General features: G+C 31.4%; 1 pseudogene; it reads left to right on the top strand.

Annotated features, from left to right (window-relative positions):
• Positions 1-3,294: 3,294 nt before the first annotated feature.
• LOC137838572 (receptor-like protein EIX2) lies at positions 3,295-7,337 on the top strand (annotated as a pseudogene).
• The last annotated feature ends 6,232 nt before the right edge of the window (positions 7,338-13,569 follow it).

Genomic DNA, 13,569 nt, shown 5'->3' with positions numbered 1-13,569 from the left:
AAGACTGGGGGGCTTGTGTACCGGCCCGTCCCCGGGCGTTAACCAAGGTCAAAGTCAAACATATGGTGGGACCCATCAAGGGGCCCCAAGGAAGAGAGTCAATGGGTTGACCGCTTGAGGCGTCACCAGGTTGAGGCGTCGATGGTGTCACCCCCCGATACCCGCGGGTAGGAAAGACCGTGGAGGGGGCGACATAAGCAGAGGCCACGGTACGGACGAGGAGGCCTCGGGCCCCGGTACCCCAGAATAGTAACAAGAGAATAGGAAGGTGGCTTCAAAGCCATATTCCTAGTACCAGTAGGGAGTAACCTAACTCGTGAAGTACCCACGCCACCTCTGGAGGATCCCTGGGACAGATACGACCCAGGAGAGGGCCACGCCCAAGGTGAGCCATGTGCGTAGTACGAGAGGAAGGCAGATACACTCCCAGGGCGAGTGACTAGAGGTTGGGGCGCATGAGTTGGCACCCAGAGGGTCACCCCCTTTGCCGAATGCACTTCGAGGAAGGAAGACTTACACGCTGGAATTTCCCTAAGTTGGGTAACAGCGTCGTAAGGCCTTCCACGTGGAGTTGCGCTTAAGTCAGATATGCCACGTGGCAGCAAGCACTGAAGCTCAAGGTATATAAGCTTTTCTGAAAGCTTAATGAGGTACGTTTTGATCATTTGCTCGCTCATTCACTGTACGCACAAGTGATTAGAGAGAGAGAGAAAAGTTAGTTACGATTCAGTTACACACCTTTAGAGCATTCAGTTACGGTGCTCCGATACGGAGGTGTTTGATGTTTCTTGCTTGCTAACTTGATAGTCGGAGTGCAAACGGCCGCGAGGGCGCCCTTTTGCTCGCTTCATTTCAGGTACTCATGGCGGAGCAAGGCGGAGATCTGAGTTGAAGACGAAGGAGTCCTAGTTCGGAGTTAAAGCCACACACGAAGATTTTCTCGGTCAACCGGCAGGAACATTACGTAAATAAATTAATATATATATGATGTCCCACTATTTTTTGGATTTATTAATTCTTATCCTAATTTACTAATTTTTTTTCTATTACTTCTTCCTTCTATCCAATGAAAATAACAATAAAGCTCTCTCCAGGTTTAGCTAAATTGGTTTAATCGCGATTACATTTGTTAAAATAATTTTTTTTTAATTTTTTTAAAATAAGAATCTGGAAAAAATGTTTTTTTTTAAATGTCAAAATTAGTTTATAATTATTAAAATTTTATTCTATTAGTTGTTCAAAAACCATATATTTTTTAAATTTATACATAAGTTACTTTAGCTTATGAAAAAAGTTCTTTTACCTTTTGTAGCTCCTTTTCATATTTTAAAAATGGTTAGAAAGAAATTTCTTGAAAAGAAACTGATTAAAAATAATGTTTCAGACGCTGTAGTATGTAAGTCAAGTTTAAGTCATTTAAAGTTTTTAACTTTTGTCTACTAAATTACAACATTTTTCAAAATCTCTTATATATTATATATCAAATCAAAGTCATTTTCTTTTTCAAGGAATTTTGTCCACAGCATCTTTGAAATAAATATGTGCTATCAAATCAAAGTCATTTTCTTTATTAATTTCTAATAAGACTTTTAAAGTCTTCGTCTTTATCTCTATTGTGAATTTTAAGTCATTGTTATTACTATGACCATAATAAAAAGTTAGGAAAAATATTTAAAATTGTTTTTCTAACTTATTTTAAGAAAAAATACTTTTATTACCAGGTTACTATTGAAGAAAAAATATTTTAAAAAAATTAAACTTAAATTTTGAGTGAATTTTTTAAAACTATTAAATTTAAAAATAATTTGTGCTTAGACGAAATCATATTTTGCATAGAATGAAAATAAATAATTATATTTTATTGATTTTTATACGTAAATTACATGTGGCATATCTGATGGAAATTTAACAAAAAAAAGTCTTATTACAAAAGTTCCATGAATTAAGTAATTGTGTTTACTTTGATATTAGGATTTTTTTTAATCTATTTTCCAGACAAGAAAATGGATGCACTCAAAATAGTTTTAAATTGGATATAGATCATAAATTCACACTATCAGATATGGTATGAAACTTTTAAAAACCTCTTAAAAATTATAGTTTTTATCTAATCATAGAAAAATAATAATTATTAAATTAATTATGTTAGATATAGTAATTTATAAATTAAAAAATTATTAGTGTGTAAAGTAGTTTATATATTAAATCTTTCTTTTAAGAGTTAACAACTATAAAGATATTATGTTAATATATTTCTTTATTTTAAGATGTTGGTAGAACATTATTTATTTTTATTGAATTCAGAGTAAATATTTGTGCCTAACTGCAATTATTTATTCAGTTGTTTTAATATATTTTGCTAGCCATTTGAAATAACTTCTTAATAAATCATTGACTTTGTTATTGTTTGAATAAGTTAAATATTTATCTTTTTACACTAAACAAGTTAGAATAGTATGTTTTAGTGTTCGGACCTGAACATGTCTGACCATTACAATACTTAAAGAACTTTTATTATAAAATTAAAATCATATTCTGTAGTTGAAAAAATCAAAATAAAAAAATACTCATACTTAATATTAAGAAGAGATAAAAAAAAACGACATTATGTATAATTAAGTAGTTCAAAGTTAATAGTATATCATATTTGTACTCAATTTTGAAGTCATTTTGTTATTTTGGGTTCTTCTATCGGACTTTTAAACTCTATTCCTATAATTTTGTAAATTTTAAGGTTGTGGTTCCAATTATATTTTTTTTTTGTATAATTTTGATACGCTATATTTTTTTAATTACATTTTTATGAATTCTGCTAAGAAAGATCTTATTCTAGCAATAAAAAAAAAATTAAAAATATGATAAGATATTTTAGTGGTTATAATTTAAAAGGTTTAGAGAAAGAAGAGTAACTTATACAATTTCTTTTACGCAACTCAATAAATTGTTTTACGTTTAGAAGATTAAATTTGTCTCACTCTTTTTTATGTTTTAGTGTTTTTTACACATTAAATTTTCACGTTCAATTTAATATTTTATATTTCTAAAGAAATAATTTTAGTCATTTTTAAGTAATAAATGGATGAGTAGATACATCTACCAAGAGTTCTGAGTAGAAAAATTCTTAAAATCTTTCCCCAGAAGTTACGCTTTTTTTTTATAATAATTATGAAATTTGGTTGGATTATGTATGAAATTAAAGATAATTAAGTTGATGAGAGTTGTGTGTAGTTTGGAATGCTATAAAAATGGGTTATTGGGAATGGTAATGTCAGCAACATCATCATCTCCTTAGAGTTTGATAGTTGAGTGTGTTTGTGATGATAAGCACTAGAGTGTCAATGATGAGTCCAATTGGTTTCAAAGTCATAATATTTATGTCGTGTTTGGCGTTCCAGGTTGTTCCTGGTGAACAGGAAATGAGGTGCTTACAAAGGGAGAGGGAAGCACTTCTCCAATTCAAAGCTCTTCTTGATCACCATGGCATGCTCTCCTCTTGGACCACTGCTACTGATTGTTGCCAATGGAAGGGGATTCGCTGCAGCAACCTCACTGGCAATATCGTAAGCCTTGACCTTCACAGTGATCTATATGATTATGAAAGTTATTCAAGATCTTCTTATATCAGCGGAGATATCCACGAGTCATTGATTGAGTTGCAACAGTTAAAGTATTTGAACCTCACTTCGAATTATTTTCCAGACAGCCATATCCCTGAGTTTCTTGCTTCTCTTAGCAACTTGAGATTCCTTGATCTCTCACATTGTTATTTTAGCGGAAAAATTCCAAGTCAGTTGGGGTCTCTTTCTCATTTGAAATACTTGAATCTTGCTCTGAATCATCTCGAGGGTTCAATCCCTCCTCAACTCGGAAATCTTTCCAAGTTGGAATATCTTGATCTCAAAGGGAGTTTTTTTGAAGGAAATTTACCATCCCAACTCGGGAATCTTTCAAACTTACAGGAGTTTTATCTTGAGGGATCTAACTATGGAGTTCTCGAAATCAACGATGGAGGTAAGCTGTTGTCTAATCTCATTTCTTTAACCCATCTTTACTTGTGGTCCATTGGTGGTCTTAATAGTTCTCATACTTGGCTGCAAGAGATTCTCAACCTACCAAAACTAAGAGAACTAGGCTTATTTCATTGTAGCCTTTCCGATCATTTTATCCTTTCATTGAGGCCTTACCAATTCAACTTTTCTACTTCCCTTTTGGCTTTTCATCTTTCTGGGAAAACCTTCACGTCACCCGTGATATTCCCATGGGTGTCAAATATCACTTCCAATCTTGTTGAGCTATACCTTGTTGGTAACAACTTGGAGGGTTCTGTATCAAATCATTTTGGCATGGCAATGAATTCTCTCGAGCACCTTGACCTTTCCTTTAACAGTTTCAAGGGTGAGGTTTTCAAATCCTTCAAGAATATATGCACCTTACATTCTTTAAGAATGTACGAAAACAATTTGACCGAAGACCTTCCACAAATTCTTCATAATCTGTCTACTGGTTGTATTAGATACTCGCTACAAGATTTGGATTTGTCATATAATAAAATGGTTGGATCATTATATGATCTTTCAGCGTTTTTAGCTCTAAAGTCATTGGATCTTTCACAAAATCAATTAGATGGAAAGATAACAAAAGGTAACAAATTGCCATTTCAATTGGAATCTTTTATCAATCTCATCAAACTTTCTAAAAGCTGGAATTCCAAAATCATTTGGTAATGCATGTGATTTGCACATATTAGACATGACGAATCTCATCAAACTTTCTAGAAGCTGGAATTCCAAAATCATTTGGTAATGCATGTGCTTTGCACATATTAGACATGACGAATAATAACTTGAGTGATGAGTTTTCAATGATAATACATCACTTGTCTGGATGTGCTAGATACTCACTACAAGAATTGAACTTGGGAGAAAATCAAATCAACGGTACGCTTCCTGACCTTTCAACATTTTCAGCTTTGAAATCATTGCATCTTTCAAGAAACCGATTAAATGGAAAGATAACAGAAGATATCAAATTGCCATCTCAATTGGGACTTTTATCAATCTCATCAAACTTTCTGGAAGGTGGAATTTCAAAATCATTTGGCAATGCGTGTGCTTTGCGCACATTAGACATGACAAATAATAGCTTGACTGATGATTTTTCAATGATAATACATCACTTGTCTGGATGTGCTAGATACTCACTACAAGAATTGAACTTGGGAGAAAATCAAATCAATGGTACGCTTCCTGACCTTTCAGCATTTTCGGCTTTGAAATCATTGGATCTTTCAAGAAACCGATTAAATGGAAAGATAACAGAAGATATCAAATTGCCATCTGAATTGAGACTTTTATCAATCTCATCAAACTTTCTGGAAGGTGGAATTCCAAAATCATTTGGCAATGCATGTGCATTGCGCACATTAGTCATGATGAATAATAGCTTGACTGATGATTTTTCAATGATAATACATCACTTGTCTGGATGTGTTAGATTTTCATTGGAAAAATTACATCTAAGCATGAACAAAATCAATGGCACACTACCTGATCTCTCAATATTCACATCTCTAAAAACATTGAATGTTGATAGAAACAAGCTAAATGGAGAGATTCACAAAGATATTCAACTTCCACCTCAACTAGAAGACTTAGACATGCATTCAAATTCCTTAAATGGTGTGTTCACAGACTACCATTTTGTTAATATATCTAAGTTATCCTACTTGGACTTATCTGACAACTCATTGACCTTGACGTTTACTCAAAAATGGATACCTTCCAGATACGTTATATACTCTTACGATCATGCATGTTAGGTCCAACATTTCCTAAATGGTTGCAAACACAAAACAACTTTTTTTATCTTGATATTTCAAATGTTGGAATATCAGATATGGTTCCAAGAGTGTTTTGGGAAAAATTAGCTTTGAGAAATATGTTTTTAGTAAATATTTCAAACAATAATCTCCATGGTATAATTCCAAATTTTGTTGGAAGAGATGTTGTTACTTTCTTAACTCTTGCATCAAATCAATTTGAAGGTCCCATTCCACCATTTCTAAGAGGTTCCATATTCCTTGATTTATCCAATAATAATTTCTCAGATTCTCTTTCATTTTTATGTGATAGTGATCTTGAAGAATCACTATATCAGTTAGACCTTTCAAATAACCATTTATCTGGACAAATTCCAGATTGTTGGAGCCATTCCAAGTCATTAGCTTATTTAGATTTGAGCCACAATAAATTTTCAGGAAAGATTCCTAATTCATTGGGATCGCTTCTTGGTCTTCAAGCATTGTTATTGAGAAACAATAACTTAACTCATGAGATCCCTTTCTCCCTAAGGCATTGTACAAAGTTAGTGAAGCTTGATATGTCAGGAAACAAATTATCAGGGCATATCCCTGCTTGGATTGGGAGTGAAATGCAAGAGTTGCAGATTTTAAGTTTGGGAAGGAATCATTTCAGTGGAATTTTACCATTACAAATTTGTTATTTGAAAAGCATTCAAATCTTGGATCTCTCACTAAATAACTTAACTGGGAAAATTCCTGCATGTATAAATAATTTTACATCAATGGCTTACAAGAAATTTTCAAGTAACTATGGACGCTATTGGTATTTTGTCAACACTAGTAGTTTTAGAACCAATCACTCATACGAATTGAATGCATTCTTGATGTGGAAGGGTTCAGAACAAATGTTCAAGAATACTGAGTTATCACTTTTAAAAGGCATTGATCTATCTAGTAATAACTTTTCAGAAGAAGTTCCAGTAGAAATAGAGAGTTTAGTAGAACTCATCACATTGAATTTATCAAGAAATAATTTGATTGGAAAAATCCCTTCAAATATTGGAAAGTTAAAGTCACTTGAATTTCTTGACTTATCAAGAAACCAGTTTGTTGGATCAATTCCTGTAAGTCTTAATCAAATTGATCGACTTGCCATGTTAGATTTGTTAAACCCTAAACCCTGTTAGATTTGTCATATAATCATCTAACTGGAATTATTCCAACTGGCACACAGCTACAAACTTTCAATGCCTCAAGTTATGAACATAATCTTAATCTTTGTGGGCCACCCCTTGAGAAGTGTATTCATGATGAACCAACTGAAGCCGCAATTGTTAAAATTGATGAATATTCCCTTTCCGGGCATGAATTTTACATCGGGATGGTGTTGGGATTTGTTATAAGCTTTTGGACGGTGTTTGGCACAATTTATTTAAGCAATCTTGGAGACATGCTTATTTCAAATTCTTGAACAATTTAAGTGATGACATCTATGTGATGATAGCAGTGAAATTCAAATGGTGCAAGTAGATTAACAGGTAGCACTTCTTTTACATATATTTGCTTGTGTTTTTCACATGATATTTATTAATGGTCATAAACTTTAGTTTATGTCAGTTTATGTCTATATATTTAAGAAACCTGTCACATTTAAAAAAGAAAAAACGAATAATTTCAAATAAAAATATGTTTGTCATGTTAAATTTATGTAATTTTGTTGCTATAATTATTTAATTTATAATAAATTGTTTATAAAATACTAGTAAGAAAAAAAATATTTTAATAAATAATAGACTAAACTTAGAACTTTTGTATCGGTAAGATTTCATATATTTTTAACTATTTTAATATAATTAATTTTGTACCATTTCAATAGTAACTTTCTTTGGGCTTTTTGATCTTACGTGTTTTAAAGTGGGCTACTTATCCACATAGGTGATATTCAATCTAAATCTAAATCTTGATAGTTTCAACCTTCTACCTATTATCCATTCTCAAACATATTTTATCCAATCATCCTTATATGTTATCATTGAATTCGAGAGCATTATGTTTAAAGTTGAAGTAAAATTATTTCATTTAATTCCTAACATCAATGTTTGTAGTCCCTCTAAAATTCAAAACTTTTTATATTGCTAAAAATTTACTTTTTCACTAATTATTTGGAAAATGTAATGTCTATATTTCACTCTTTAAAAGTCATTCACTACCAGAAAATCATGAAATAGAAACCAATTTGTAGAAATCAAAATAATTAGTTGCAATAGTAACTAAATTAGAGACCATTTTAGAAACTAAAAAAAATTTGGTTTCTAAATTAGTTTCTATTATTGTTAAATAGTTTCTAAATTGGTATCTAATTAGCAACCAAGGTTTTTCTACCAAATTTTGAAACTAAATAATTGATAGTTAAAACCTTATTTGCTAATTAGATACCAATTTAGAAACTATTTAACAATAATAAAAAATAATAGAAACTAATTTAGAAACCAATTTTTTTTTTTAGTTTTTAAAATGGTCTCTATTTTAGTTCATATTGTAACTAATTATTTTGGTCTCTAAAAATGGGTTTCTATTTCATGATTTTTTTTTAGTGATTTCTTCACTTGACTACGGATTTTGATATCAGAAATTAAAGTATTAAAAATAGAAATTAAAATAAATAACATTTTGAAAGAATTCAAAATAAAAACAACCAATTATTATAAATATTTTTTCCATTAAAAATATGTCTCAGAGAACCTTTTGAAAATTTGGATGGAAATATTTTATGAAGATGAATCAAATATATCAATAAAGTTCATGATCATTCTTTTGTACTTTGAAAAATATTTAGTTTTTTTTTAAACAGAATATAATTCATTAAGCTAAATTAATTAATTGAGAGCAACAATTCATTTATACATTTAGGATATTCACATTTTTTTTGTTATTTTCAGCATATCTTGAAGACCAATCCCTCTTACATATCTCAAATGTTTGAGCTTGTAAACTTGGACAAGGGAAGGTTCTATAAGGAAATAAGCTGGAAAGTATGGTTGTTTTAGTTGTTGTATACATGTTTTCATGTTATGGTGTTTGTACTTGTGTTACTATGGTTAGAGTTGTTTGGTGATGTTGTATGTTTGAATAAAACTCTTGTTTAATTTATGGTAACAAGACTCTTATTAGCATTATTAGCATTGTGGTTGTATTGAAATATAGTTTTCCATGTATTATGCTAGTAATATATTTGCATGCTTTTCATGATCAATAGGTTTGGCAACAACAAAATGAGTAAAAAAAAGTGTTTAGGGTTGAGCAGCAAGAGTTTAAATTTGTATGAAAGTAAAGGATATTTAAAAGAGTTATTGTATCAAAATTCCTAAAAAAAATGAACTATTTCAGATAACGAATGTCTCACTATAATACATGTCTCAAAAAATAAAAGAGTGAGATTTGTATTATGATTGGTGAATCCAAAGGCATTATATTGTTTTCCAGAAGTTCTCCTCAGATATTGGTGTTGGATTTAGCTCCTTCCATGCCAATGACTCAAAGGTACCTATCCAATTTAGGTTTTCTTTATCTCTGTTTGTTCTTTGATTCTGAAATTTAACTTTTCTTCACCTTTTCTTCTTTGTTGATTTTGGATGTGTGGCTTTTCAATTTAAGCCCATGTCTACGTGATTTTCGATTATCATAATTAATGCATTGAATTATCACTTCCTAAATATTTCTATAAACGCCACTGCTAGCTTCCAATGGTAAATTGGATGTGTTAGGTTTGTTGCAGAAATATGTGGTTAGTGAATTTTATTTTTTTTGGAATTATAATAATTATATAAATAATTATTTGATTTTCACATTTCAACTAAACAAATTTTACGAACTTTTATTCAGTGAAATTGTATTTAGAATTTATTTTCTTATTCTTTTATGTTTCTAAATCTATTGTTTTCGATATCTTTAATGTGACAATATAATTTATAATAAATATAAAATATAATTTATATGTTTAAAAATATTTATTATTATAAATTGTATTTATAAATTTATATACTTTAAAATATTTACTATATATAATAAACATTTATTTTAGTTAATACACAGGACAAAAATACTAGTTATATATTTAACAAGTTTTAAAAGTTTGTTAAAGTAATACTCAATTTATTTATTTCTTATTAGATAAAAAATTGTAACAACATTATTATTTTGACTATTTGCTTAAAAATAATAAATTACTAATCATGAAATAACTTTGTTTGATAGATATTAAAGGGCAGTCCTACAAGTATAAGTAATTCGTTTGATAGACAATAAATTATTCTAATAAGGTGTTGATGGCATCATTCCCTTATGACTGACAATCTCCTGTATGCTTTGACAAATGATATAAAGATATTTAGAGTTGAGAATTCAAGTGGGGAAGATAATGATTTTAGTGGGAGAAGGACCAAGTAGATGAATTTATGTCTATGTTAGAAGGTGAAACCTTGAAATCAGATCGGGACGACAAATGGTGATGGAGAGATTCACAAAACTGTAAGTATTTTGTCAAATTTGCATATGAAATCCTTTCTAGTTCTACCACAAGTGCTTTTAATCATATGTTTAGAGTCCTGTGGGGTCTGTTGATTCCACCCTCGACATAATGCTTTGCTTGGAGGGCATTACAAGACAGGATAGCTACAAAGCAAAATCTGCTTAGAAGGTCGATTCACTGTACGTTTTATGTGGAAGCGAGGAGGAAACAACTTTCCACCTACTGATATCTTGTCCAATTACGAATGGTGTTTGGAATTCATGCAAAAATTGGATCGGGGTCAATTCTGCAAACCATTTTTCTTTGAAGGAACACTTTGAACAATTTCAATGTACTTAGTTTAGCAAAAAAGGTAATAAGTTGTGGAAAGGAGTGTGGGTTTCCATCATTTGGTGAAACATAGGAATTGTAGAACATGGAAGCTTTGATGAACCAAATCTGTGATGAGGGCTTGATGCTTTGCTGCTTTGATTGAAGCTTAGTTCTAGGTGTTTAGAATTCTTGTAAAGTTCATTCTTAATCCTATGCACATGCTGAATCAATCTGTTTTAAAAGATAAAAATGTTTTTCTAAGCAAAGAGAAAAACAACCAATTGAATTCACGATATAATCGGTTGTTTTACACTTAGCTTAATTAAAGGTTTTCAAAACTGCTTTTGACTTGGTTGACTAACTATCAAAACCAATTCAACCGATTAAAACGACATATCAACCGGTTGATTGTCACATTTCTTAACAACTTTTCAAAAATCTGTTAAATCTGTTTTCAGTTAGATTAAAACTGATTTAGCTCATGATTAACTGCCTAAAACGGCTAGATTTAAGAGCTATAAATATGGTTTCTCTTTTTATTCGAAAATACACAGAAAGTGAGATTGAAAATGTTTTTTAAAAGAGATCTGATTCAAAGTTTTGCAAGATTGCTTAGAGGCTGTGCATTGGTTCAAGAACTAATCTTAGGAACTATGTGATTCCTGAAATACCAGGTGTAATCTGTTCCTTTTTTATTCTTGTATTTGTTTCTTTTCTATACTTGTAAAGTTTGTTAACCTGTAAGGTCAGAGGGTGTTCTGACTGTGGTTGTGTGGAAAGCATAGAGGGTGAGTGTTCTTGTGTGGTCAAGATCACCTCTTTGTGGTGTTGAGTGTTTGTAATCTGTGATTGATTACTAGTGGAATACCTAGTGGTTGTTCTGGGGACTGGATGTAGCTCAGGGTTGAGTGAACCAGTATAAATTGATTGTGTAATCTCTCTCTCTCTCTCTCACTCATTATAAACTGTTTGATTTGATTTTTCTCTCTACTACTATAAACAAACGATTTTAACGAAATTGCAACCGATTATTTTTCTGCAAACAATTTTAATTGCTCTGATTGTTTGGCTTCCCTGATTGCTCCTTCTGTGATTGTTGATAAATCTTCATTCTTAGTTAATCTTTGCGGAAATCTTTTGTCAAACAATTCACCCCCTCTCTTGTTTTGACCATAAATTCTAACTGGAATGTGATATAGTTTAACCAAGCAAAAGTGGATGCAAGTGAAATCTACTCTCTGGTTCAAGTACAATTGTGGGCTTGGATAAAAAAACAAGGTTACAAGGTTGTCTTTCTCTTTTTCATATTGGATCCAAAGCCCAACTACTTGTATTATTTTGGTAGCAAAACGTTGATCTTTGTGCGATTTGAGAGGTTGGTCTTCTTTTCCTTTGCTTGGCCCGGTAGGTGTGCGTTCTATTTCTTATTTATGCTTTTGTTTTTTTGGTTTTCTTGTATGAGAGGCACAACTCTCCTTTGATGTGCAACCGTTTAGCGTTTTTTTGGTTTGAATGGCTCTATTTTGTGAGGGTAGTGGATCTTTTTGCTTTGTTTTTGACAGATTTGCTTTTACCGTAAGGTGCTTAGAAAAGTTGTTTGATATCTTTTATGTATAAGGGTTGGAACACCCCTTTGTGTTCCTTTTATATTTATTTATTTTTTTCTAATGAAAAAAAAGATAAGTGCAAACAATTCCTAAAGCCAAGGTAAAATGTAAGGTATTTTCTCATAATCTAAGTATGTGTTGCAGAGAATATCTTCAATATCTGTCAAGACAACATCAAGACACAAGTTAAAGTTGAAATGATTACCATCTGTCTTGACACATGTTATATTCAACTCTGACCCAGTTATCTATCCTGTACAGTGTGCACTTTACCATTATTTAGTATACAAGGTTTTGCTACCAAGGAAGATAAGTATGTTAAGTTAGTAAACGAAAAAAATACTCATTAGATGATCTCATGATATCACTGTCTACATGTTTTGATGATAACAAACACTATAAGGTATATTGTGATATGACAAAGCTCATTCATGTGTAGTACAAGATAAGCCAAAAGTAAAAGAAAAAAATGGCAAGACTCATTAGACAATACAACAAGAGTAAAACTATTAGAAAAAAAATAATGATATACGTTGATCAAATACCCAATCTTCATGTTCATTATTGAAACGAAGGAAATATTCAAAGAGAAATTTTTAAAATAAAAAATGATGCGCAGAAAAGTCAATCAGATATAAAAGCATCAGATTGGACAGAGCTTTTGATAAACAAAGGATGTATAAGACGAAGCTCATAGAGGCATCACATGAAGGATCAAACGATGGAATTGAGAATGATAATATTAGACGATCCAAGTGTTCATGAAAACTTTAGAAGGTCACATGAAATGAAACGCATTTGGGAAACACAAAGTAGATGCACAAGTTTATAATAATCAAACGCACATCGGAAACTATACATATCAGATGATACAAGCATCGTCCAAGCATCAGACAAAACACGATAACATGGAAGTGTCCATGCTTGATCTTTTACATTCATAGAATGTTTTATGACATTACATTTATGTTTTCTAAATCTTATTTGGAAATTCTAAATTGTAGAAAACATTATTTTCAAATAACATTACTAGATTAAATGACCCCATACACATTAAAAATTTGTTCTACCTTAGCTTCCCATCCTAGATATATATTTGGCTCACTATCCCCATTAAAACTAGGTAATTTTACAAAAGGTAGGGTCTTCTATGGTTGTTGATGATGGTGCTTAGCTTCATAATTTTGCACTTTCCAATCTTGTTCTTCTTTATGACTTCCATAGTGCATGTTGTAGCTCTTCTAGGCTCCCATCTCCGCTCTCGGTTTTGTCTCACTTGTGTCTCCTCTAGCCTTTGTATCCTTTCCATTAGTTGTTGCATT

Source organism: Phaseolus vulgaris, chromosome 4 (assembly GCF_051622355.1).
Source record: "Phaseolus vulgaris cultivar YP4 chromosome 4, ASM5162235v1, whole genome shotgun sequence".
In the NCBI taxonomy this organism is placed as follows: Eukaryota; Viridiplantae; Streptophyta; class Magnoliopsida; order Fabales; family Fabaceae; genus Phaseolus; species Phaseolus vulgaris.
Note: the sequence above shows the minus strand (reverse complement) of the source record. Positions and strands in the feature narration are given on the sequence as shown.